General features: G+C 43.0%; 1 protein-coding gene across 6 annotated transcripts in view; it reads right to left on the minus strand.

Annotated features, from left to right (window-relative positions):
- Nucleotides 1-23,020, minus strand: part of ZBTB38 (zinc finger and BTB domain containing 38) — a 121,407-nt gene that overhangs the window by 77,917 nt on the left and 20,470 nt on the right. For 4 of the 6 annotated variants that reach the window (XM_045579230.1, XM_045579225.1, XM_045579227.1 and 1 more), the window contains exon 1: nucleotides 29-406. The gene's annotated coding sequence lies outside the window, so the exon portion shown is untranslated. Of the gene's footprint in view, nucleotides 1-28; nucleotides 407-666; nucleotides 863-23,020 lie in introns of those variants that run through there. The other 2 variants (XM_036431274.2, XM_045579226.1) reach the window with 2 other exon arrangements.

The following is a 23,020-nucleotide window of genomic DNA, read 5'->3' on the forward strand; positions in this document are numbered from 1 at the left end:
GAGGCGGCCCGGGTGGGCCTTCACTTACTCAGAGGCGCTGTCTCTTCTGAAACCCAGATGCTGCCAGCTCCCTGGGCTCAGGGGTGGGAACCGCTGTCTTGCTCTGGGTTCTTCACTCCTCGTCGAAATCAGCTCCACATAGTTTTCTCATGATGTCAACCATTCTGACTCCTCACGTCCTGAAAGCTAATCTACAAGGAAAACCTTCCGTGAGGCTTTAAGAAATACATAAAAAGAGAAGAGAAAAGCGTGCTGTGGGGAGATGGCGGGGAGCAGAGAGGCAGTGCCTCCTGATTTTGAGGTTTGCTGCAGCTGCGAGTGCCACTCCCCAGGCAGTTTCCTGGCTGCAGAGGGAGGCCAGTGGCCGGCGTGGGTGACGTCAGGGCCAGGCCTGAGTCATCACCAGAGGCCGGGCTGCCCTGCCACTCGGAAGGGGACAAAAGGAACCTTTGATGTCCAGGGCCCTCCTCTCGGCTGTACTGAGCAGCAGGCTAGAACATTCCAGCCGCTTCCCCACCCCCCCGGCCACCCTTCCTCCTTCCGGAACAGTACCAGGCAGTTCGGCCAGGCCTCCCGAGGGACGTGGCCCTGCTGCGTGGCAGGGGCATGGCCGCTCTCTGCCAGAGAGAAGCCAGGGAGAGAGAGCGTTTCTCTGGGGACTCTCACCTCCCCCCCTTCCTGGGGGCACTCACTCACCCAGGGAGCTGCCAGGGTGTTAAAGGAGACGTGGCAATGCAGAGGACGGTCTTGTCGCCCTCGCCGGGCAGGGCCCAGGGGTCAGCATCTATTCTCATCGGCTCGTGTGCGAAGGTCCTGGGCTTCCGCTCTCTGCTCTCTGGGTGCCCGTGTGAGCTGGCACTTCCTGGATTTAAGAGGGAACCGCTCTTTAGGAGGGGTATTTATATCCCAGGGCCCAGTGAGTACAGGATGAGTGAATGGACGATTATTTTAAAACATAGCAGAGAACATATATGGAATACTTACGGTGAATGTTTTGAGCTTTCGTGCCAAGCACGTCATAAAGATTATTTCTTTTATTACCCTGCTATCGTTTCCCTTTCTCTCGCTGAGAGCGTGAGTGCTCAGAGAGACGCAGACACGTCTCTGAAGCCTCACAGCTGGTGAGCGGCAGAGCCCAGGTGGCCTGGTCTCCAGTCCTGTGTTCTCCATCACTGTGCTGAGTGGCCGGAGTGAGTGAGTGAAGGATGGCCAAGGGCAGCCTGTCCAGGTGAGGGTGGGAGAAAGGTAATGATGGGGCTTAAAACCAAATTCTTCAAAAACTAGTGGAGCAATTAGGGATGACCTCTCTGGGGTAGAAGGCAATACCGGGCCTGAGGGTTGGTGGGATACCCACAGTGACAGGAGGGCAAGTCTGTCTTCAGGTCCAAGAGGGGGTGAGAAGCTAGCATGAGAACAGAAAGCCAGGCAGGTCTGGTGGCCTGTGGTGGATGAGGAGTCGAGGGCACAGTGGACAGAGTCCCTCGGAGGTGTGGCTGGAGGGTCTGTGCAGCTAAAGGCCCAAGGTTGGGGCCAGCCCGAAGACTACATGGTAGCTCGCTCAAAGCCTGAAAATGAGAGAGAGACGAAACAATGACGTGGCTTCAAAGTGTGGGGTGGGGCTGGAAGTGACAGGGAGCAAGACGGGACCTGACACAGCAGTTACTGTCCTTCACACCGTCCTACCAGGACCCAGCCGCCTTGCTGGGCCTGGGGGAGTGTGCTGTCAGTGGCACGGAGCGCTGGCTTCGGAGGTACCTTCTCCCTCTGTGGCTTATGATTCTGTGGTTTGTACTTTTCCACAATTCTTCTAGGAAAAGCCAGGAAGTTCCAGCCTCTTACGGGAGGGGGTGGGGAATTTTTGGTGGCCTCACGAATGTCACGCCATAGCTTTCCTTCCCACGGTGGGGCAGAGGGCTGGTCACAGGACCCCTCTCCTACGCTCAGGAAATGGATGCAGTCACCTTGTGCTGGGAGCTCTGCTAGTTGCCACTCCGAGGAATTAAACTTGTGCTGTGGGGCCAGACTCCCCAGCAGGGGGGATCGGCAGAGGTGAGTTTCAGAAGGGAGAACTTCACCACCATTTAATCAAGAGAGTAGCAACAACTGGCCAGGGTCACTGTCAACACGCACACACAGCCTGACCTTGGGCTGAGGGAAGCGCTTTAAGTTCCAGGCATTCTTGGCAGAAGAGCTTGTTTATTCTTCTCTACCCTCTCTGCAGAAAATGCCTATGGGCACCTCCCACTCGGTTTCCGCAAAGGCTCAGTGGCCTTGCTTGCTTCACATACACAGGCATCTATTCCTTTTTTTATTTTATTATTTTATTTTATTAATATATTTTATTGATTTTTTTACAGAGAGGAAGGAAGAGGGATAGAGAGTTAGAAACACCAATGAGTGCGAAACATCGATCAGCTGCCTCCTGCACCCCCCCCCCCCCCCCCCCACTGGGGATGTGCCCGTAACCAAGGTACATGCCCTTGACCAGATCAAACCCAGGACCTCTCAGTCCACAGGCCGACGCTCTATCCACTGAGCCAAACCAGTTTCGGCAGTATTTATTCCTTTAAATGAACAGAGGCTGATTATTTTTTTAGCCTCTCTTGTGGGACCAGGATAATGTGAAGAGAAGAAGAAAGGAGAGAAGAAATGACGAGTGAAAGCTTAAGTGAGACATACACTGAGTGGCCAGATTATTATGATCTCTGAACGCATAATAATCTGGCCACTCAGTATATATCCTATATAATAAAAGGCTAATATGCAAGTTGTCCCTTGGACCAGGAGTTTGACCACAGGCAGGCCAGCCAACTGCCCTGTCCCCTCCCCTTGGCCAGGTTGCCAGACCTCCAACCATGGACGAATTCATGCACCAGGCATATATATATATATATTATATATATATATATATATATATATATATATATATATATATATATATATATATATATACTGAGTGGCCAGATTATTATGCATTCAGAGGTCATAATAATCTGGCCACTCAGTGTAGATCCTTGCACTGCATGCTCTGGGGTTGGTTCGAACAGAGGATGAAAATCAAAGAACTGGACGATTTGGGAACAGAGAGGAGTAAGAGATGACACCCTTAACCTCTACTCCATCTGCAGAACCCACCTCCTTGGTTACAAAAATGAAGTTATACTGATAATTATAAAAATAAAATGTTTATAAGTTCAAGGAATCCCTTGAAAGACTTGTTTATACTTGCTGCCCCCAATTTTTCCCATCCCATTCACTAAAAACACACACAAAATTTGCTAAGATATCATTTGCACACCATAAAATTAACCCATTTAACATGTGTCATTCAATGGATTTTAGTATACGTATTTACAGAATTGTGTACCTGTAATCTAATTTTAGAACATTTTTATCACCCCAAAAGAAACCTTGTACCCATTATCAGTCATGCCTCCTTTGCCTCCACTCCAGCATTAAGGAAACATTAATTTTCTTTCTGTCTCTATAGATTTCACATAAATGGATTCATACAATATGGCCTTTTATGTCTGGCTACTTTCACCTAGCATAATGTTATCCAGGTCCATTATGTAGATGATATCAATATTTCATTCCTCTTTATGCCCACATAATATTCCATTGTGTGGATAGGCCACATTTTGTTTATTCATACACTGACTTATAAACATTGAAGTTGTTTTCATTTTTGACAGTTATGAATAATATTGCCACAAATGTTTGAGTACAAGTTTTTATAAGGACATACGTGTTCATGTCTCTTGGGAATATAATTGCTGGATTATAAGGTAACTAACTCTATATTTAACATTTTGAGGAAATGACAAACTATTTCCCTAAGTGCTGCATCATTTTACATTTCTATTAGTGATGTGTGAGAGTTCTGATTTATCCACATCCTCACCAAAAATTATTTTTATTAAAGTATCGTTGACATACAAAATTATATTAGTTTCAGGTATACAACACAGTGATTTGACATTTATATACCTTGTGATGTGATCGCCACAATAGGTCTAATAACCATCTGTACCTTACAAAGTTATTACGATAGGCCTATTTTCCTTATGCTATACATTACATTCCCATGAATTACTTATTTTGTAACTGGAATTTTGTGCCTCTTACTCCTCTTTATATTTTCACCCATCCCTCCAGACCCCTCCCCTCACCTATACTATCATTGTCTATCTTTTTTATTCTAAACATCCTAGTGGGTATGATGTGGTATCTCATTTTGACTTTGATTTGCATTTCCCTAAAGACTAATGATGTTGAGCATCTTTTCATGAACTTGTTGGCCATTTGTGTATCTTCTTTGAATTATCTATTCAAATCCTTTGTCTGTTTTTAAATTGGATTGTCTTAATTTTTTGAGTTATAGAGATTCTTTATATATTCCAGATATAAACACATATGCTTTATAAATATTATCTCCCTGCATGTAGGTTACCATTTCACTTTCTTTATGGTATTCTTTGAAGTAGAAAAGTTTTTCATTTTGACAAAGTTTAACTCATCAATGTTCTCTTTTACCACTTGTGCTTTTGGCATCAAGTCTGAGAAACCATTGTCTAACCCAAGGTTGTAAAGAATTACATCTGAGTTTTCTTCTAAGAGTTTTATAGTTTTAGTTCTTACAATACATTTAGGTGTGTGATCCACTTTAAGGTAATTTTTCTGGTGTAACACAGGAATTCAGATTATTCTTATGTGGATATCCAGCTGTCCCAAAAGCACTTGTTGAAAAAACTATTCTCACAATAATTCTGTACATCTAAAACTGTTCTAAAATTAAAAGTTTATTTTAAAAATAATACAGGGTATTCTCATATATACACACTTCAGTAGCTGATAGTTCAATTGATATTTCTTTCTTTTCAGCCATACTAAGCTTTGAACAAAGGAAATTCATCCTCAAATACTACTGGAAAATTGAAAACGCAGTTGAAGTATAAACACTGCCTTTATAATTATTTTGGGACACCCTCTGTCCCCCAAAAATGTTTACATACTTTAATAGCTGATAACTCATTTAATTTTCACTCTTTTTCAGGTTTAACTGACTTCAAATAATGGGTGAAGCCAGACTAAACTTTGAACAAAGAAAATTTAGACTTTTTTATGGAGATACATAATAGATAAAGTTTACAGTACAAAACCAACAACAGTTGACAAATTGAGGGCGTACAAATACCAAACGAAATGATTGTTGATGTTTTGCGATTCCATTGCTTCATGCAGTGCCTGGACCAGAAGAGTCATCAGTTTGAAAACAGACAGTGACCAAAAGAATTTTAATTTCTGTAGTTTATTTTAGATTTTGAAAATAAATTGTATGTTAATAAACACCGACTTTATAATCAAAGAGTGTATATATATTTTGGTACACGCTATGTATTCTCTTCCCCATTAAAGTGCCTTGGCCCTTTGTCAAAAATCAACCAACCATAAATATTAAAGGTTATGTTTGGACTCTTAATTCTATCCCATTGATCTAGATATCTGTTGTTATGCTAGTACCATGCTGTTTTGATTCCTGTAGCTTTCATATCCACCAACTTTGTTCTTTTTCAAGACTTTTTTGGCTATACTGGATTCCTTACATTTACATATGATTTTTAGGATTATCTTTTCAAGTTACGAAAAAAATCTAGCTGGGATTTTGATAGAGATTGTGTTCTATTTGCAGATAAATTTGGGAAGGATATCTGTCTTACAATATTAAGTCCTCTGGTCCATAAACCTGGGTAGCCTTTCCATTTATTTAGATCTTTAATTTCTTTCAATGTTTGGTCATTTTCAGTATACAAGTCTTGCACTCCTTTTGTTAAATCTCATCCTATGTATTTTATTTTTAATTGATAGTATAATATTTGCTTATGATCTTGTTAAGAGTTTAAAATTTGGAGATTGAAAGACCTAAATTTTAGTCCTGGCTCTATCATTTATAGAAGCTCTATGACCTTATGATTATTTAGCCTGTGTCAGCCTCCTTTCTGAGCTAAGGAAATAACATATCACCTCATAGTTTGTTATGCAGATAAAATAAGATAATGCTATGCTATCTTATTGAAACCATGACCCACATGGGCCAGTCTCAGAGTAGTGCTGCAATCTAAGAAACCCAGTCCAGTCACCAAGAAGTAATTTTAAATTAACTCACATTCAATACTTGCATTTCTCAAGCACAATATAGAGGCCCCTGAAATCCTTCCTAAGGTGTTTTTCCCTTCTACCTAAGCATCTTACCTCCCACAGCTTCAGCCTCTCCTTTCTCCAAGCTTCTTCTCCAGCCCTAACCAATGTTTCTCCAGTCCTTCTCCTTCTGCCCAATACAGATGGGGCAGGAGAAGAAACTGGACAAAGCCAGGACCCTTCTTAGTGGGCAGGAAAGATGGAAAGAAACACTCAAACTTAATTTATGTCACTTATATAGGGTGTTTAGTGCAATGTCTGATATATCATAAGGGCTCAATAAATGTTCAGGCTTTAATTTTGTTGTGGTGATGGTTGCATTATGCCAGTGATTTCCAACTGGTGTGATGCAAGAATTTTTAAAATGCAATACCTGACATCCCTGTGGATGAACCAAGGGCATAGCGAAGCCTGGGTCCTGGGTACCAGAGGGAAGCCAGTGCCGGCAGCCAGGGGAAGGAAGGTCTACTCTTGCACAAATTTCGTGCATCAGGCTTCTAGTATTCTAATAATTATGTATGGTCTCAGATAGCTGTGAGATTATTCAGGATGATCATTTAGTAAGTTTCATAATGTCTAATTACTAGAGTGTACACCTGACACTAATATGTCAACTGTAATGAAAAAAATTATTTCTAAAAAACCTATAGGTTAGGACCCATTGCTTATTGAGTCAGAACAAACATTGAATGAAGTGACAAAATAAAACAGAACATAAAGTGTCCAAGAGCAGTCATTTCAAGTAAGACTTCTGTTTCAGTTTTGTGATGTGTGTGTAAGCTGGGTCTCTCTGCGAAACATTTCTTACGGTGGTACAGGGTTTTAAAACATGTTTAAAAAACAGTGTTGAAGATCTTTCCCTTTCATTGCTTTCAGTATTACAATATTTAAACAACTGATAGGAGCGTAAAATAACACTCCACCAAGTGGTCTGTCTGTTTTGATGTGGATCAAACCCTTTTGTTCCAGGGGTGAAGTTTCTGCAGCAGTGAAGGATTTGGGGCGCATTGAAGACTTTTCCTGTATTTTTAAGGCCTAACTTTTTAGAGCTACGACTCATCTGACTTCCTGATGAAGAATGTTTTAAACGCAAATAACATTTTGCTCCCTTTCACCAAATCTAAAAACACAGATTTTTATGGCACAAAGCACAGATAGCTCCTCATGCCTTGTGGTTAAAGGTTACCACCCTTAACATCAAAGCCTATTTTATGAAAGGCCAGGCCACCGGAAACAGAGACGACCGAGTGTGAGAGGAGAGGAAAAGCAAGTTCCCTGAGTGCTCCGCTCTGTCCTTTGTGTGGCAGTGTCCCCTCTAGTGGCTCTGGAGGAAAACAGCCTCTGGGAAACATTGATAGAGTCAATGCTGATGGTGGTGCTTCCAGGGAGTGCAGGAGCGTTTGGTTAAAGGTCTCCTGTCATTGATGAAAACTTGAGGGCAGAGCAGTGGTTCTTAACCAGGGTTGACCCTACCCCAGGGAACATTTGACAACTTCTGCAGACATTTTTAGCTGTTATTTGGCTAGGGGGTGGGGATGCTGCAGTCATCAATAAGTAGAGGCCAGGCATGCTGCTAACTATCCTGCAATACACAGGGCAAAGCCCCACAACGAAGAGTTATCTGGCCCGAAATGTCAATAGTTAGGCGGGTTAAAGAAATAGTGTGATCTAACCTAGGCCTTGCAGCTTTCCCCACCAGCTTTATGAAGATATTAGAGGCCCGATGCACGAAATTTGAGCAGGAGTAGGCCTTCCTTCCCCTGCTGCTGGCACAGGCTTCCCTCTGGCACCCAGGACCTGGGCTGCCCTTAAGACCCCAGCTTTGTCCAGAAAGTCGTCCAGTCTAATTAGCATATTACACTTTTATTATTATAGATAATTGCCATATAACCAAAAACTTACAGCTTATTCAGAGCTTTTGGTAGCTCAGGCTAAGTGCTCTCTTTTAGAAAAAAAAAAAAATCTTTTAAAATGTTTTTATTAGGATTGTGAAAAATTCAGAAGCAATATTTGCTTATAATTTAAAGCAATATATTAAAAGGCTTTTTATCACCACTTCCCGTAAACAATGTTAATATCCTTGGTGATTTATTAGGTGGCACTGTATTGAAATCCCAACTTTAGATCATTTTTGACTTACAATAATGGCAATTTCCTCTGGTTATATTTAAGATCTTCATCCACTTCTCCATTGTACACCGAACAAAAGGATTTGTTTGATTTTGCTTGTTGTACAAAAGTTGGATTAAAACACACATTACTTTACAACTTATTTTTTCTATTTAATAAATTGTAAATACCTCTTCAGATAAAAAATAAGGGTCTCCTGTATGTTTCCAGAACTTTGGAATGCTCAGTAATATGGGTTCCAAGAAGCTAATATGGTTTATGATGGGGCATTCAAATAACACTGAATCACCTGGTGTGTGCCTTTAATATTCATCTCTCCAACACTTGAGATTTCACACTTTTTCTAGAGAGCTTGGCTCAGGATTAGAATCTTCTGTAGGCCACGCTATCTAATTAGTAATAAGTAACATTCTACCCCCCCCCTTTTTTTTTTCCTTTTTATTTATTATGACAGAAACTTTCTAGTTTGATCAAATAATGCTGGTTTTCTATTGATTGTTGTATTATAAAACTTCATTTTATAACACATTTACACGTACTGGTTAATGTTATATGTCAATTTGACTGGATCACAGGGTGCCCAGATATTTGGCTAAATATTATTTCAGAGTGTGTCTGTGAGGGTGTTTCTGGATGAGATGAGCATTTGAATGGACTAAGTAAAAGCAGATGGCTCTCCCAGGGTGGGTGGGCCTCCTACAATTCGTTGAGGGCCTGAATAGAACAAAAAGGCAGAGGCAGGGGGAATCCGGCCTCTCTGCCTGACTGCTTGAGCGAAGTCATCCTATTCTCGCGCCCACAGGCTGAGATTTACACACTTAGACCACGTCACGCCTGGTTCTCGGGACTACAATGGTTTCCCTGGGTCTATAGCTTGCCGATGGTGGAACATTGGATGTCTCAGCCTCCACAAAGATGTGAGCCAAATCCTCGTAATCAATTATCAATCCCCCTCTCTCCCTCCCTGCCTTCATTTTATATGTACCTATTAGTTCTGTTTCTCAGGAGAACACTGGAGCCAATTCAAGTAAAAATGTTTTAAGACAGATTTAAGTTTGGTTAAGATGGATATCAGTACTAACTGAACAAATAACACATTTTTTTAAAAAGGGCAAAGAATATGAACAAGAAATTTGTGTAGAAAAAAATAAAAATGACAAAATATCATAGAATAGAAATTCAACATTGGCAGCATCAGGGAAACAGAGAATAATACAATGAGGGTTATGTGCCTATCAGACAGGCAAACATGGAAAGATTGAAACTATCCATAGGTGTCAAGTGTATGGGGAAAAGATCTCACATAAATAGTAGCATTGTATATACTATATTATAACATATATAATATTTTTTCAAGAGCAATTTGGTAAGATCTAATTATTTTCTACAATGAACAGTAGTACATTCATAATTCCCAAATGAACTTCTAAAAAGCCACTCTTAATGATTAATGAAGGAAATCTCAAATCCTTTCTTTTTCAATTCCTCATTCTAAGAGGTTTATATAGAACACACTTTTAGAGATAATTTTCAGGTTGCTTCAAATACTGAGTAAGGAAGTCTGGCAGTGATAATCATCTTTAAAAGCCCAACTCTAACCCTAGCCAGTTTGGCTTAGTGGATAGAACATCGGCCTTCGGACTGAAGGATCCTGGGTTAGATTCTGGTCAAGGGCACCTGCATGGGTTGCAGGCTTGATCCCTAATAGAGGGCATGCAGGTGGCAGCCAATCTATGATTCTCACTCATCATTGATGTTTCGATCTCTCTCCCACTCCCTTCCTCTGTGAAATCAATAAAAATATTGAAAGAAAAAAAACACACACCCCAACTCTAAGTGAGAATTCCTTATAAGCATTTTCCATATTTGCCTGGAGCAATATTAGCTGTTATCTGGCTCTTAACAGGGTGCATCACCACTGACTGGCATCCAGGAAGAGGAGGATTGGGGGTGGGAGGGAAGGAAGGTTCAAGATGAGGAAAGGGGAGGATGGGCAGAGCTACTGTGTCTGGGTTTCTCTCTCCCTGGCTTCCCTCTATCAGCATTCAGTTGTGTAAATGCTTTTTGTTTCCCAGCTGTTTGGTTGAGCTTTAATATAAGGCTGGGTCTTAGAACAGAGTTTTAACAATCTTTACAGTCAACCAAATGCCCAGACTTTTCCTGAGGCTGGCACATTCCCTTAACCACTCTCCTTTCTGAACAGGATCTTATCAGCCCTATAACACCTTTCTTTACATGAGCTAGAAAAGTGTCAGCCAGGCTGCTGCAGGGCTTTGTGAGGGGAGGGAATCCAGGCCCCCTTGGTCAGGGGCCTCTGTACTAACAATCCTGTTCCTCACACCAGCCATAGTCCAATGGCTGCGCAGGAAATCTTTGCAAATTGCCATTTCCTCATCTCAAACGGTCACGGGACACAGTGGCACCTGCTACAGTTAATGCTGCGGACACGTGGCTCGGGTTTCCTTCCATGGCTTCTCCTTCCAAGGGGCCCTCTGAGATTTCATCAGGGGTCCTTTGTTAATGCGTTTAGTCCCCCTGCCCCCACCTCCATCACACACACACACACACACACACACACACACACTAACACACCCCTTGCAGGGTTAGTGTTCACCCATGAGACAGAATGTGATGGAGAAGTTAACTGGTATCTCATCCTTTTACTGCTGAGCTCTTATCAGCAAAGAGGAATGATAAGGTAATTAGCTCCTTGGCCTTGAGTTTTAAGTTCTAGGCTTCCCTTCCTCAGAGAAAAACAAGTGGCCCTTTGTGCTTCAGAGTCTCACACAGAGAAGTTTCTGGGCCCCTCCATTTCGATCTTTGTTCGGAAACTATGTTTATTAAGAATTACTCAGGATGCGCAAGACAGTTGCTGCAGTTAAAGAAGAGAAGTGTTTCCCAGCCCTATGGTGCTTCCCTGAGATGGAGAAATCCCTGTGTGTGTGTGTGTGTGTGTGTGTGTGTGTGTGTGTGTGTAGGGGTATTGGGTGCAGGTTTCCAGGGTAGCAGGGGTCTGTGTACCCCCACCCCTGCAGTTGGGAGGCTACCTAAAAGACTGGAGACTGGACACTACTCTCTCCTGCTTGACAGCCCGGGTGAGGGTTTCCACGGATAACCTGTGGCCAGTGGAGAGAGGAGCACAGCACAAAAAGCCTCTCTATGGTCCTCCCAGGGCCTTCCCTGACTGGAAGAAGAGGCTATCGCAGGGGTTAGAGGCAGAAGCAGTGGTAACCATGGCACCCACCATGGTATCCATCAGGATACCCCCACTTTCCTGGGCCCATGAAAGCCTGGGAGACAGGGACAGGGAGACCCTGTAATCCTGATATTAAACTCTTCCCCAACCTTGGGGAGTAGGAACTTGAAGCCAAGTAGGAATTTGATTTTAGATACACATAGAAATGTGGCATGCTTTGCACCTCGGTATTGTGTAGCAATTCTTATCTGGTACCCACCTTTCTCCCTATAATGTAATCCATGGAATGTCTCCTTGGAAAGAGAGGGGCTCCTGCATTTTGAGCAGAGCTTCCTTCACTCCTTCCTCTCATCATAATCTTTACCTCATAGAAATCCTCCCTTTTCTAAACAACAGATATAGTTATGCATGTTATAATATGCATATGTTAATTTATCAGAAACACGAGTTCTCAGGACCTTCCCAAGTGCTCTAATCCCCACTTAAAAATAGATAAAAACAGATCTTCAAGAAGAATCTCAAAAATGCGGCTTGAAATTGGGGCCCCGCCAGCCTACACCTAGATCTCAATTATACTAGCGATTCTCCTCCCAGTGCCCAATAGGAACCAATTGGGGAACAACTAAGAGGACTACAAGCCCCTAGGCAAATGGATTGAGTTTCTTTGACTCCAAGTTTTAAAGTAACAGTGCTACACAAAAAGGCAAAGTGCTAGGCACTCTAGAGATACCAAGAAGAAAAAGACATGGGTCCTGCCAGGAGGAAGGCATCAGCTCACTGGAGATATAAGACTGTGAACCATGAAGTCCTCAATGGGGCTGAGTTTGTAGGTAGGGCACGGGAAACTTGGAGAGCCAAAAGGATTGGATGAAGTCAGAATGTCTTCCTAGAGGAGGGCTACTTGCCCATCCAATGTCCTGATTTCAGTTGGCTGGAAGACAAAGTAGAAAGGAAAGAGGAGGACATTTCAAGGACTTGAACAAAGTGACAGATGTGAAAAAGTTCATTGCTTGGTTATGAGGTAGACAATGCATGTTGGGAGTAAAGGGGAATACATGGAGTGGAACCAGCTTGTAGATGGCTTTCATCACTGGCGAAGAGTTCAGACATAAGCAGTTGGGTTTATAGCATGGGAATTACATGATGAGCAAGACTGAAGGGTGATTAGCAGGCAACTCCCATGGGAGATACCAAGTGTTAGCAGTTCTCTGGGTTTATAATGATTTCTTTGTAATGATTTCTTTGTAATGTTCCTTAAAAGTTGACTTTGAGATGCAAACATTGTGTGTATTTGTGCATAGAACTTCTAAAGAGGTTTATTCCATAATATGACTTAATCCATATTATTAGTAAGAGAGAATGGAGGGATTATTGACTTATGGAATCAACAAGTGCAATCAGGCAGAGCTGGGTTGAAGAAATTTGGGAGCTAGCATAAGACCAGGTGCACAAATATTGATTTCATTAGGAGGTTATGAAAAACTGCAGAAGTTGCTGACACCAAGTTGTTCTGTAAGCCCACACTTGCAGGAGAAACAACTGGAGAGTCCCTAGAGTCAACTGCTGGAGTCTAGGATAGCTCCTGAGAAACCATCGATATATAATACTAGTATATAAAAGGCTAATATGCTAAGTGTCCATCCAACTGGTTGATATGATGCACAATGACCACCAGGGGGCAGATGCTCAATATGGGAGCTGCTGAGCTGCAGTGACTTCGCAGCAGCAGTTCTCGGGTGATGCATCCTGAAACCAGAGAGGGGCCGTGCAATTCCACCTTTGGCCTTGGGTTATGTTGTTGCTGGGCACTGTCGACCTCGAATCTGGTTTACTGCACATTTGCATTTGCATCTCACACCCTGTATGACAGCAACTTTGCAGAGTGCCCTCTCACACTTTGGGACCCCTCAGGGGATGTCAGAGAGCCAATTTTGGTCCACTCCCCACAGACTAGGCCGAGGGTACCCACTTGCTGGAGGGACCCTCACTCCACAGAAGCCCTTTGAGCCGGCTGGCTGGGGAGGGACCACGGGACGTTGGCTGTAGGGCATGTCCAGTCCATCTCGCCCAGTCCCACCCCACCAACTACCTTCTAATTAATTTCTTTCAATGTGCACGAATATGTGCACTGGCTCACTAGTCTAAGATAAAGGCAAATAACATAACATCTGGGAGCAGCCTCACTGCACTCGTGTCAGATTTTGCCATGTTCAGTTATTCATTTGCTCATTCACTCAAATTCACTCATTCACTCAATGTCATTCATTCATTCAAGTATTTATATCTGCTGGGGCACTGTGAATGGTGCAGATTTCAACAATCAATGACAGAGACAGACACGTACACAAATAGTGGCAGTTCAGAGCATGGGGGAGATGGGAATGGGACACATGGGATGAAGGAAGGAGAGAACAATGCTCTGAACTGCCACTATTTGTGTGCATGTCTGTCTCTGTCATTGATTGTTGAAATCTGCACCATTCACAGTGCCCCAGCAGATATAAATACTTGAATGAATGAATGAATGAAATTGAGTGAATGAGTGAATTTGAGTGAATGAGCAGATGAATAACTGAACATGGCAAAATCTGACACGAGTGCAGTGAGGCTGCTCCCAGATGTTATGTTATTTGCCTTTATCTTAGACTAGTGAGCCAGTGCACATATTCGTGCACATTGAAAGAAATTAATTAGAAGGTAGTTGGTGGGGTGGGACTGGGCGAGCACCTGGATGGGGCTTGTTAGTTGGACCTTTACTTGTGGTACTTTAGCTCCATCAGTTCCTTGCTGTGTGATGTTAGGCAAGTTATCAAAGCACTCTGCTTTGGTTTCTTCCTATAGTTGTTGTGAGCATTAAATGAATTAATATCCTATATAATAAAGATGTAATATGGAAATGGTCATTACGCTGTGAAGCATAATGACCGACATGTAACGACTAGATCACAGATCAGCAGGAGGGAAGGGCATCAAGCTACAAGCAGGTAGCGAAGAGCTACAGAAGGGGGCAGGACAGCAAGTTATGAGGGGGTGCGGGGGGGGGGGAGGGTGGATGGGAGGAGCTACAGGAGGGTGGGGCAGTGGGCAGAGAGCTACTGGAGGGTAACAGCGCACTATTGGTGAGCTACTGGTGCACAGATTCGTGCACAGGGCTACTAGTATAATATATTTACTATAGTGCTATGTAACTATCTGCTACTTCTATTACTTTTACTATGATTATTTGGCAGACACCCTGCTGTTAGCTAAGGAACTCCTAAATGCCAGTATGTCAGTGGGTTTATCCTTGGGACCACTGCATTTTTTAGAGAATAAGGGGTTGTGTTTTATTGGGGGAGGGGATGTAGAGGGGAGAGCCCATCTGGCTGCCAAGTGAGGTGAGAAGCCAACTGCCCCTTTGTGCTATTTTGTCAGTCACTATAATTTCAGCCCCATCACTCACTCAATTGATGTTAATGAATTACCTGGTGTTCCAAGTTCTGCTTTGCCAAAGATTTCTTTCTCGTTTTTATCCTTCTCCAACCTTCCACTTATGTGATATAAGTTTAGCTTCCTCTGTTCTCTTTCTTCTGCCACTGCTCCTCCATCTTCTGTTTACCTACCCAAAATTCTTTGAAATCTCTTTATCTGCTGAGAGTTCCTCTGCCATAACTGGGTATTTATCACCTTTTAAATGCACTTATTATCTTTTGGGGGAATCTCAGTGAGGATAAAATCAAGCATTCTTAATCTGGCATCTTTAATCAGATAGTTTTATACTCTCTTGACAGATACAGGGCCAGTACTCGTGCTTGAACTCCGGGCTCTTTTACCTGCTACACTTATAGAATCCTTTAAGCTTAGGCAAGATGAGGACGGGAGGAGAGAAAGGAAGTGGTAGCCAAAATGATTTGCTTTTGTTGAGGGCTCTTAGAAAACAGTCTACTAATGCATTCCCCCCTGGAATGATACAGTCAATATGAATTTGCAGTTAGCAGGAGAGAGGGTTTTAGGCAAAGGTTCAGAAAAGATATTGCAAGTAATGATCAAAATAAATCACTTAAAGAGGGAGATATAAAGTACTTCTGAGTTGCAAGTTATTATGAGCATTTTACTGTAACTACTACCCGGTCATTCCTCCAGGATGTTATTGCTGGAAGCCAGTATGTGTATCAACTCAAGAATGGATGTGGGCTATTTCTGCAAAATACAATAGTAGTTCTATTATGAAAAACATAATAATGGCTTATGACTCACTATTGCCATTACATTTATCCTATGAACACACTGAGTAAAATTAGGACACTGCTTTGAAGCTCTAAGGTGGAATTTCACACACATTTATGAAATGTAAGTATTTTAAAAATCTTATTGCCTAGTAATAATAACTTCAACCGATTACAAACTACCCTTCAAACAAACAATTACAGATAATAATAGATTGGTAATCAAAACCCTAATTCAACAATTTGCTAATAGCTAATCGATGTTAAAGGAAAAGGTGATTTAAACCGGATGCATTGTTAGTAGTCAGGGTCTAACCAGAATAACAGAAACCACGAACGTATTGATAAAAGAGGGAATCCAGCGCAGGGGTTTGGTTACACATTTGATGATGACCTACGGAGTTTAGTGACAGTGGGAAGTCACTCCCAATCCTGGGCAGAAGAGATGGGAGTGTCAGGGGAGCCCAAGGGTGGGCATCACTGATGACAGCTGGAGCCACAAAAGGCCTTTCTGGCTGGGGCTGCAGTCTCGCTACAGCTACTGTGAGAGATGCCATCCAAGGGCAGGGAGCTTATTGAGATACACCATGGCCTTTCCCTTCCTCATCTTTGCTTCTCAGCGGCTGCAGTGGTCAGCTCCCGAGACACGGAGCAGCGCAAGTGAAGGTAAGAAATGGATCTGAAAGCAAATAAGCCCACTACCTGAACAGCATATACGTAATATTCTACACAGTATGAATATTCTTTAAGATAGATGACAAATGTGGATGTCTAATTATAAGTATATGTACATTTACTTCTGCAGCTCTGTATGTACTCAAATTAAATTGGAGCCATAGGCTTGGTCAGTTGAAGCAGGACTATCTTTAAAAAAACAAACACACACACACACACACACACACACACATACACATATATCTTTATTGATTTCAAGAGGAAGAGAGAATGAGAGAGAGATAGAAACATCAATGATGAGAGAGAATCACTGATCGGCTGCTTCCTGCACGCCCCCCACTGGAGATCAAGCCCGCAACCCAGGCATGTACCCTTGGCTGGAATTAAACCTGGGACTCTTCAGTCCATAGGCTAATGCTCTAGCCACTGAGCCAAGGGCGAGGCAGGACTATCTTAATGGACTAAGATTTGGTTCAAATGAGCCGTATGTTGGCAGCAAAATGAAAACAGCACTAGATGTTATAAGAGAAAGTTTATTTAGAAAGTCAGAGAGGTAGAAGAAGTAAGCTGTAGGATAAAAGGGCTTAGGAAACAAGTTACAGAGTTAAAAGAAGGGCTCCTGGAGCTGAGGAAAAGAGAGAGGCAAAAAAAAAAAAACATTCCTGGGGAGAGGGGGGAAGGATAGGGAAAGGCATGGGCATGCTCCCGGAAGGGAGAGCCTAAAGGTATTTATGTGGAGGTCTCAGGGGAGGGCCCCACGCAGCTTTCCAGGTGTGACCTTTCAGGGTTCTGGTCTCCACTTGGCCAGCGCCAGGGCAAGAGGTCACTGTTAATGGGGTTGGCCCTGACATTAGGCATGGCATCGCTTGCCTAGTTTTGCTACTTTTCTGGGCCTAGAACTGAAACACAACTGAGGCCTAGATGTATTTGATGAGGGTTAGAACCTCCTTGTCCTAGGCAGGGGTCTTCAAACTTCTCTCATTATGAGAATCACCTGGTGGAGGTGTTAAAACACAGATTCCTGATAGCACTTCTTATAGTTGGGATCCGGGAATCTGTGTTTTAACAACTCCACCAGGTGATTCTCATAATGAGAGAAGTTTGAAGACCCCTGTCTAGGGGTTTAATGCCTAATGGCTACTCCCCAGCCCTCTCATTTGTTCCCCTCTAAGGGGGCCTAACCCACATGGCTAGCAGCATGCCAGGGGAGGAAAGGTTAGGGGAGGGTCTGAACTGCATGATCAGAGAGATGAAAGGTCAGGGAGTCTAAACCGAATGACCCAGCGATGTGCTGGGGAGTGGAGGGTGGAGGGTAAACCTGGGGCAAGGGCCTTGTTTTCCCAGTTTTGCCTGTTGCTAGGCACCTGGAGCTTTCTGTCCTGGTGACTTTCTGTACTGGCCCATCGTACTAGCTCTGCTCATGTTTGTCTAACTGGCTACCCCACATAGACTATTGCTAATATATCTATCAATTAAATGACAGTTTATTTATATATATTTTTAACTCAGGAAACACATCAACCAGACACCTTTGGATATGGCAACTTTTCCTCCTCTCATTTTATCTCTAATCCTACACTAGGGGCAGGCATGTAGTCTAAGATGCAAAACTATAGTTCCCATAAGTGCCCACCCATATGGAACTCACAGACTATATGGCTCTTAAAAAAAAAAAAAAGTGTTATTTATTTATTTATTTATTTATTTATATTTATTTCAGAGAGGAAGGGAGAGGGGGAGAAAGATAAAAACATCAATGATGAGAGAGACTCATTGATCAGCTGCCTCCTGCCTACCCCCCACCCAGAACCTGAGCATGTGCCCTTGACTGGAACTGAACCCGGGACCCTTCAGTCCGCAGGCCAACGCTCTATCCACTGAGCCAAACCAGCAAGTGCCTGTATGGCTTTTAAAACCAATATCACCTACACTTAAGATTCTTTGGTAAACTTCATGAGACTATAAAATAATAATACTCTGAAAACTTTCCACAAATAAGAAGAAGAATCTTTGATTCCTCCTTTATAAATGAGACTGTTGGAAGTACTGAGCTGGCTGTTTTCCCACACTCCTTTCCTCCAGGCAGATGGCAGAATAGAACCGTCACAGTAGACAGTGCCCTCTTTCAGGGACTCGGAAATATACGGGGTACATGGAGAAGTCTTGAGTCTTGGTCTCCCTCAGATTTGAGCATAAAGTCATAAAGGAAACCTGGAGAGTTTGAGAAATGTCTTCAACCTGTGCTTTTTAGAAAGTCAGCTGGCTGGCTACATGGAGTGGCCCAGGCTGAGCCCAGCTGGACACTGACTCATTTCCTATTTACTCTGAGTCGAGCATCTCACCCCCAACTTTCCCTCCCTCGGCTAGACTTAAAGCCAAAAGGAAACAAAGACATTAAAGAAGCTGTAGATTGTGCTGCCTTTTCATTCACCTTTTGTTGCAATGAAATAATAGCTTGGATGCACAAAAGGGACCTGTACAATGAATTCCAAATAATTATAATAAAAATGGGTAGAAGGGAAGAGAGAAGAAAGAGTAGAATAAATTAAAGGAAGGAGCTAATGAAAAACTTGGCCACTCAAAGGGAAGCGTTTATTTCAATGCTGCTACCCTCACCCTCACCCCAGCCTTAACACTATTCACAAAGGAAGTCTCCTGCTAACTGGTCACCAGGAACATGAAAATAGTTGCTCCAAGCAGTTCAATCAGATTATCTAGGGTGAGGCCCAGGTGTCAGTATTTTTTAAAAGATCCTCTGGAGGTGAGCCCCACTTGGGTACAGCAGCGTAGCCAAACATGAGTAGCAGAAATTTTGGGGGTGATTGTGTTAACTAGTAAGAGATCACAGTCGCTATTTAGAGCAATGGCTCCCAGTTGGGAGTTGTCTTCAGTAAGTTGTCCTCCCACACGGCGCCCTCAGTAAGCCAGAAAGTGAGGACTGGCATTGCCTTCCACTCACATGCTCTGAACAGAAGTGCTTAGTAGGAATGATCTTGCCCCCAGGAGCCCTTGGCAACTCCCCTTGGGGCTGTTTTTAGTTGCCACCATAATTAGTGGGCCAGGGATGGGGGAAAGCTAAGCTGCCAGAATGGGTGAGGGCAGGGCCTCAGAAGGAAACTAACATTGGAAACCTATTGTTCATTAGGCACTATGGCTGGGCCCTTGAGAGAGGTCCACTCTCCCACTTCTTCACCCCAGCACACACTCACACACCTCACATTTTACAGCTCTTCTAAGTTCAGGGAAAAGTAATATGCCAGTGCAGGGAAGCTCAGAGATGGAACGCAGGGACGAAATGAGAGAACACTGTCCTTGCATAATAAGGCCAGGATAATTATGCACATGAAATAGGGTCAAAGTTGAATTAACAGACGCCCTGTGAATGTCAAATGCAGATGGAAGGGGTAGGGAAAAGAAAAATCTAGCCTGCAGCATGATGTCTGCTTCATTTTAGATACACAGGACAACATGGGCTACATACAGCTCAAGCAGAACTCCATCATTCCTTAATGCTCACATCCCTGCATCCCCCCTGCGCCAGAGTTCACCTTTTCCCACACATAATCCAATATCAGCTGCCAAGGCCCATACATTCACCCACAGGCAGCCCTGTTATCACTCCATACCTGTGTCCCCAGGACTGACCCTACCAACCTCCCCAAAGCCTTTTTTGATGTCCTGCCATCCTAAGAACATTCATCTTTCTTCCCCATGGAAACTATCAGAGCTTTTTTCAGGGCCAGACATCCATCTATCCAGAGTGGAGCTTCATCTTTTCAACTCAGCCAAACACAGTTTTATCCAGTTTCTTTCTTTTGCAAAAGTCCTCAGTAGCACATCTACAGGAGGTTGCTTACTCTTGACAATATACAGTAAATACTAGGTCCACGATTACAAGAAGGGTCTAGAAATACATCAGGTCTGCCTATCCTCTTGAGATGATGGGAAATTACCTTGATTTCTTCCCTAGGATTGGCAAAATCAGCTGTGGTAGGCAGAATAATGGCTCCCTGGAGATGTCCACATCCTAATACCAAGAACCTGTGAATATGTCACTTTACCTGGAAAAGGAGGCTTTGAAGACATCATTAAGGTCATGAACCTTGAGATGGGGGATTATCCTAGGAGATCTGAGGGAGCACAGTGTAATCACTGGAGTCCTTAAAAGCAGAGGCCCTTTCCCAGCTGTGGTCAGTGAGAGGGAGATGTAACTATGGAAGAAGGACCACAGGGACACAACATCGCTGGCTTTGAAGATGAAGGAAGAGAGCCATGAGCCAAGGAATGGGGACAGCTTCTAAAATCTGGGTGGGTAGGGAACCGGATTCTCCCCTAGAGCTTCCAGAAGTATACACACAGCTGTGCAGACTCCCTGACGTTAGCCCAGTGGGACCCATGTCAGACTTATGACCCATAGAACTATAAGATAATAAATGTGTGTTTTAAGCCACCATCTTCATGGTGATTTATTACAGCAGCAATGGAAAACTAATGCATGGCTAAAGCTGACCACAGTTTGAGGTCTCCTTTACTGCTATTGCTAGAATACAAGTACACTTAGGGTCCTAAGGTAAATGAAATGTGTAAATAGATTTTGTGCTTTGGACTTACTGTGAGAGCCATGTAAGTGGTTTTGAACTATATTTTAAATGTTTTAAGTAATAATAAATCACCTGACCTTTCCGGGCCCAAGTTTCCTCAGCTGTAAATTGAAGAGAGGTTTTGGAGTTTCTGCTTGATCATCTCTAAGCTTGTTTTTACTCTAACATTTAATAAGTTTAATAATAACAAAAGTCAAGACCACCCCTGGTGGCATGCTGGGCTAAGGGACAAGCTACTATGAATAATCAACATGTTTGTTTTTCTTGCTGCTACGTTCCCAGTACAAAACACTGTGACCTACACACAGTAGGCAATAAACTAAATTAATAGTTCTATTCAGTCCCCATTAAGCTCATTAAGTTCCATACCTGTAAATATGTTGATGACTCCTAAACTTAGCTCTCTAGCCTGGACTCTTTTCCAAATGGTCTCACTGCCATCTTAGCACTTCAATCTGCAGGTCTCCCTCATCCCTTACATCTTAATGTGTCGAAAATAGAACTCTTGCTTCTCCACCTCCCCAAACTTGCTCCCACACTCCCCACCCCAGACCAGGCTTTCTCATTTCAGTAGATGGTATCTCCTCCGATGAGATGCTCAGGCAAAAACGTAGTAGTCATTCTTCCTCCTTCAAGGTTATAATTTATCAAAAAGCCTTACCAGCCGAAACCGGTTTGGCTCAATGGATAGAGCGTCGGCTTGGGGACTGAAGGGTCCTAGGTTCGATTCCGGTCAAGGGCATGTACCTTGGTTGCGGGCATATCCCCAGTAGGGGGTGTGCAAGAGGCAGCTGATCGATGACTCTCTCTCATCGATGTTTCTAACTTTCTATCTCTCTCCCTTCCTCTCTGTACAAAATCAATAATATATATATATATATATATATATATATATATATATATATATATATATATATAGGCTTACCAGTTCTACCTTCAAAACATCTCAAATCCAACCACACTTACAGTTGACCACTCTGGCCCATGACGCTATCTTCTCTTCCCTGGATCCCTAGGGTGGCTTCCTAACTTATGTCCCCGAATCTAGTCTACTCCACCTACAATCTTTTCTTCACACAGGAGCCAAGATGATTCTCAAAAATCTGAAGCCAGATCATACTCTCCTGTTCAAAACTCTCAGAGACTTCCCATCACAGTCAGAATCAATCCAAAGTCCTAACCATGGTCTAGAAAGCTCAAGTGACCAGGGCTCAGTTTCCTCTCTGATTCCCCTCCACCTCTCTGCCTTGCCAACTCCATTCTGGTGTTACCAGCTTCTTATGTTCCTTGAACATGTCCAGCAGGCCCTACCTCAGGGCCTTTGCACCTACTGCCCTCTGCGTGCAACATGGCTCTCTTGAGACTGCAGCATGGCTCACTCTCTTGATTTATTCAGGTCTCCTCCTCAGGGAGGCCTTATCAGCACTCTTTCTAAGAAGCCCCCTCTGCAGCTCACTATTTTCTAATTTTGCTTTATGTTCATTCATGGTACTTAACAGTCCCTACATTACAGTATGTGTTTGTTTACTTCTTAATTATCTCCCTCACTTGGATGTAAGCTCTATGAGGACAGAGATCTCAAGTTTGTTTATTACTTTGTTTACTGCTCTATTCCTAATGCTGAGTACCATTTCCAGCACGTTATACAGATTCATTAATACTATTGAATAAATAAATTAATTGATGGATCATTATTAATCATCTGAGATCAAGCTCAGGGTTTGTGCCCTGGCTCTCCACTTACTAACTAAACAGACTTAGATAAATCACATAATCTCTCTCTGTCTCAGTTTTCTCATCTATAAAAATGAGCTAGTAATACCTACTGGGAAAGACTGCTGTTGAGGCTTAGAGATGGGATGAAAATGCCCGAGATTAGGCGCTCACTTCAGAGACAAATAATTAACCATGGAAGCAAACATTCCTCTTTAGGCATTATTTGGTTAAGGGACAAAGATGATCATCAAACCTGCACTCAGAGAGCCAGAAGCTATTGACAGAAAGCGGCACATGAG

The sequence above is a fragment of the Pipistrellus kuhlii genome, unplaced genomic scaffold (genome assembly GCF_014108245.1).
Source record: "Pipistrellus kuhlii isolate mPipKuh1 unplaced genomic scaffold, mPipKuh1.p scaffold_m20_p_11, whole genome shotgun sequence".
Taxonomy (NCBI): Eukaryota; Metazoa; Chordata; class Mammalia; order Chiroptera; family Vespertilionidae; genus Pipistrellus; species Pipistrellus kuhlii.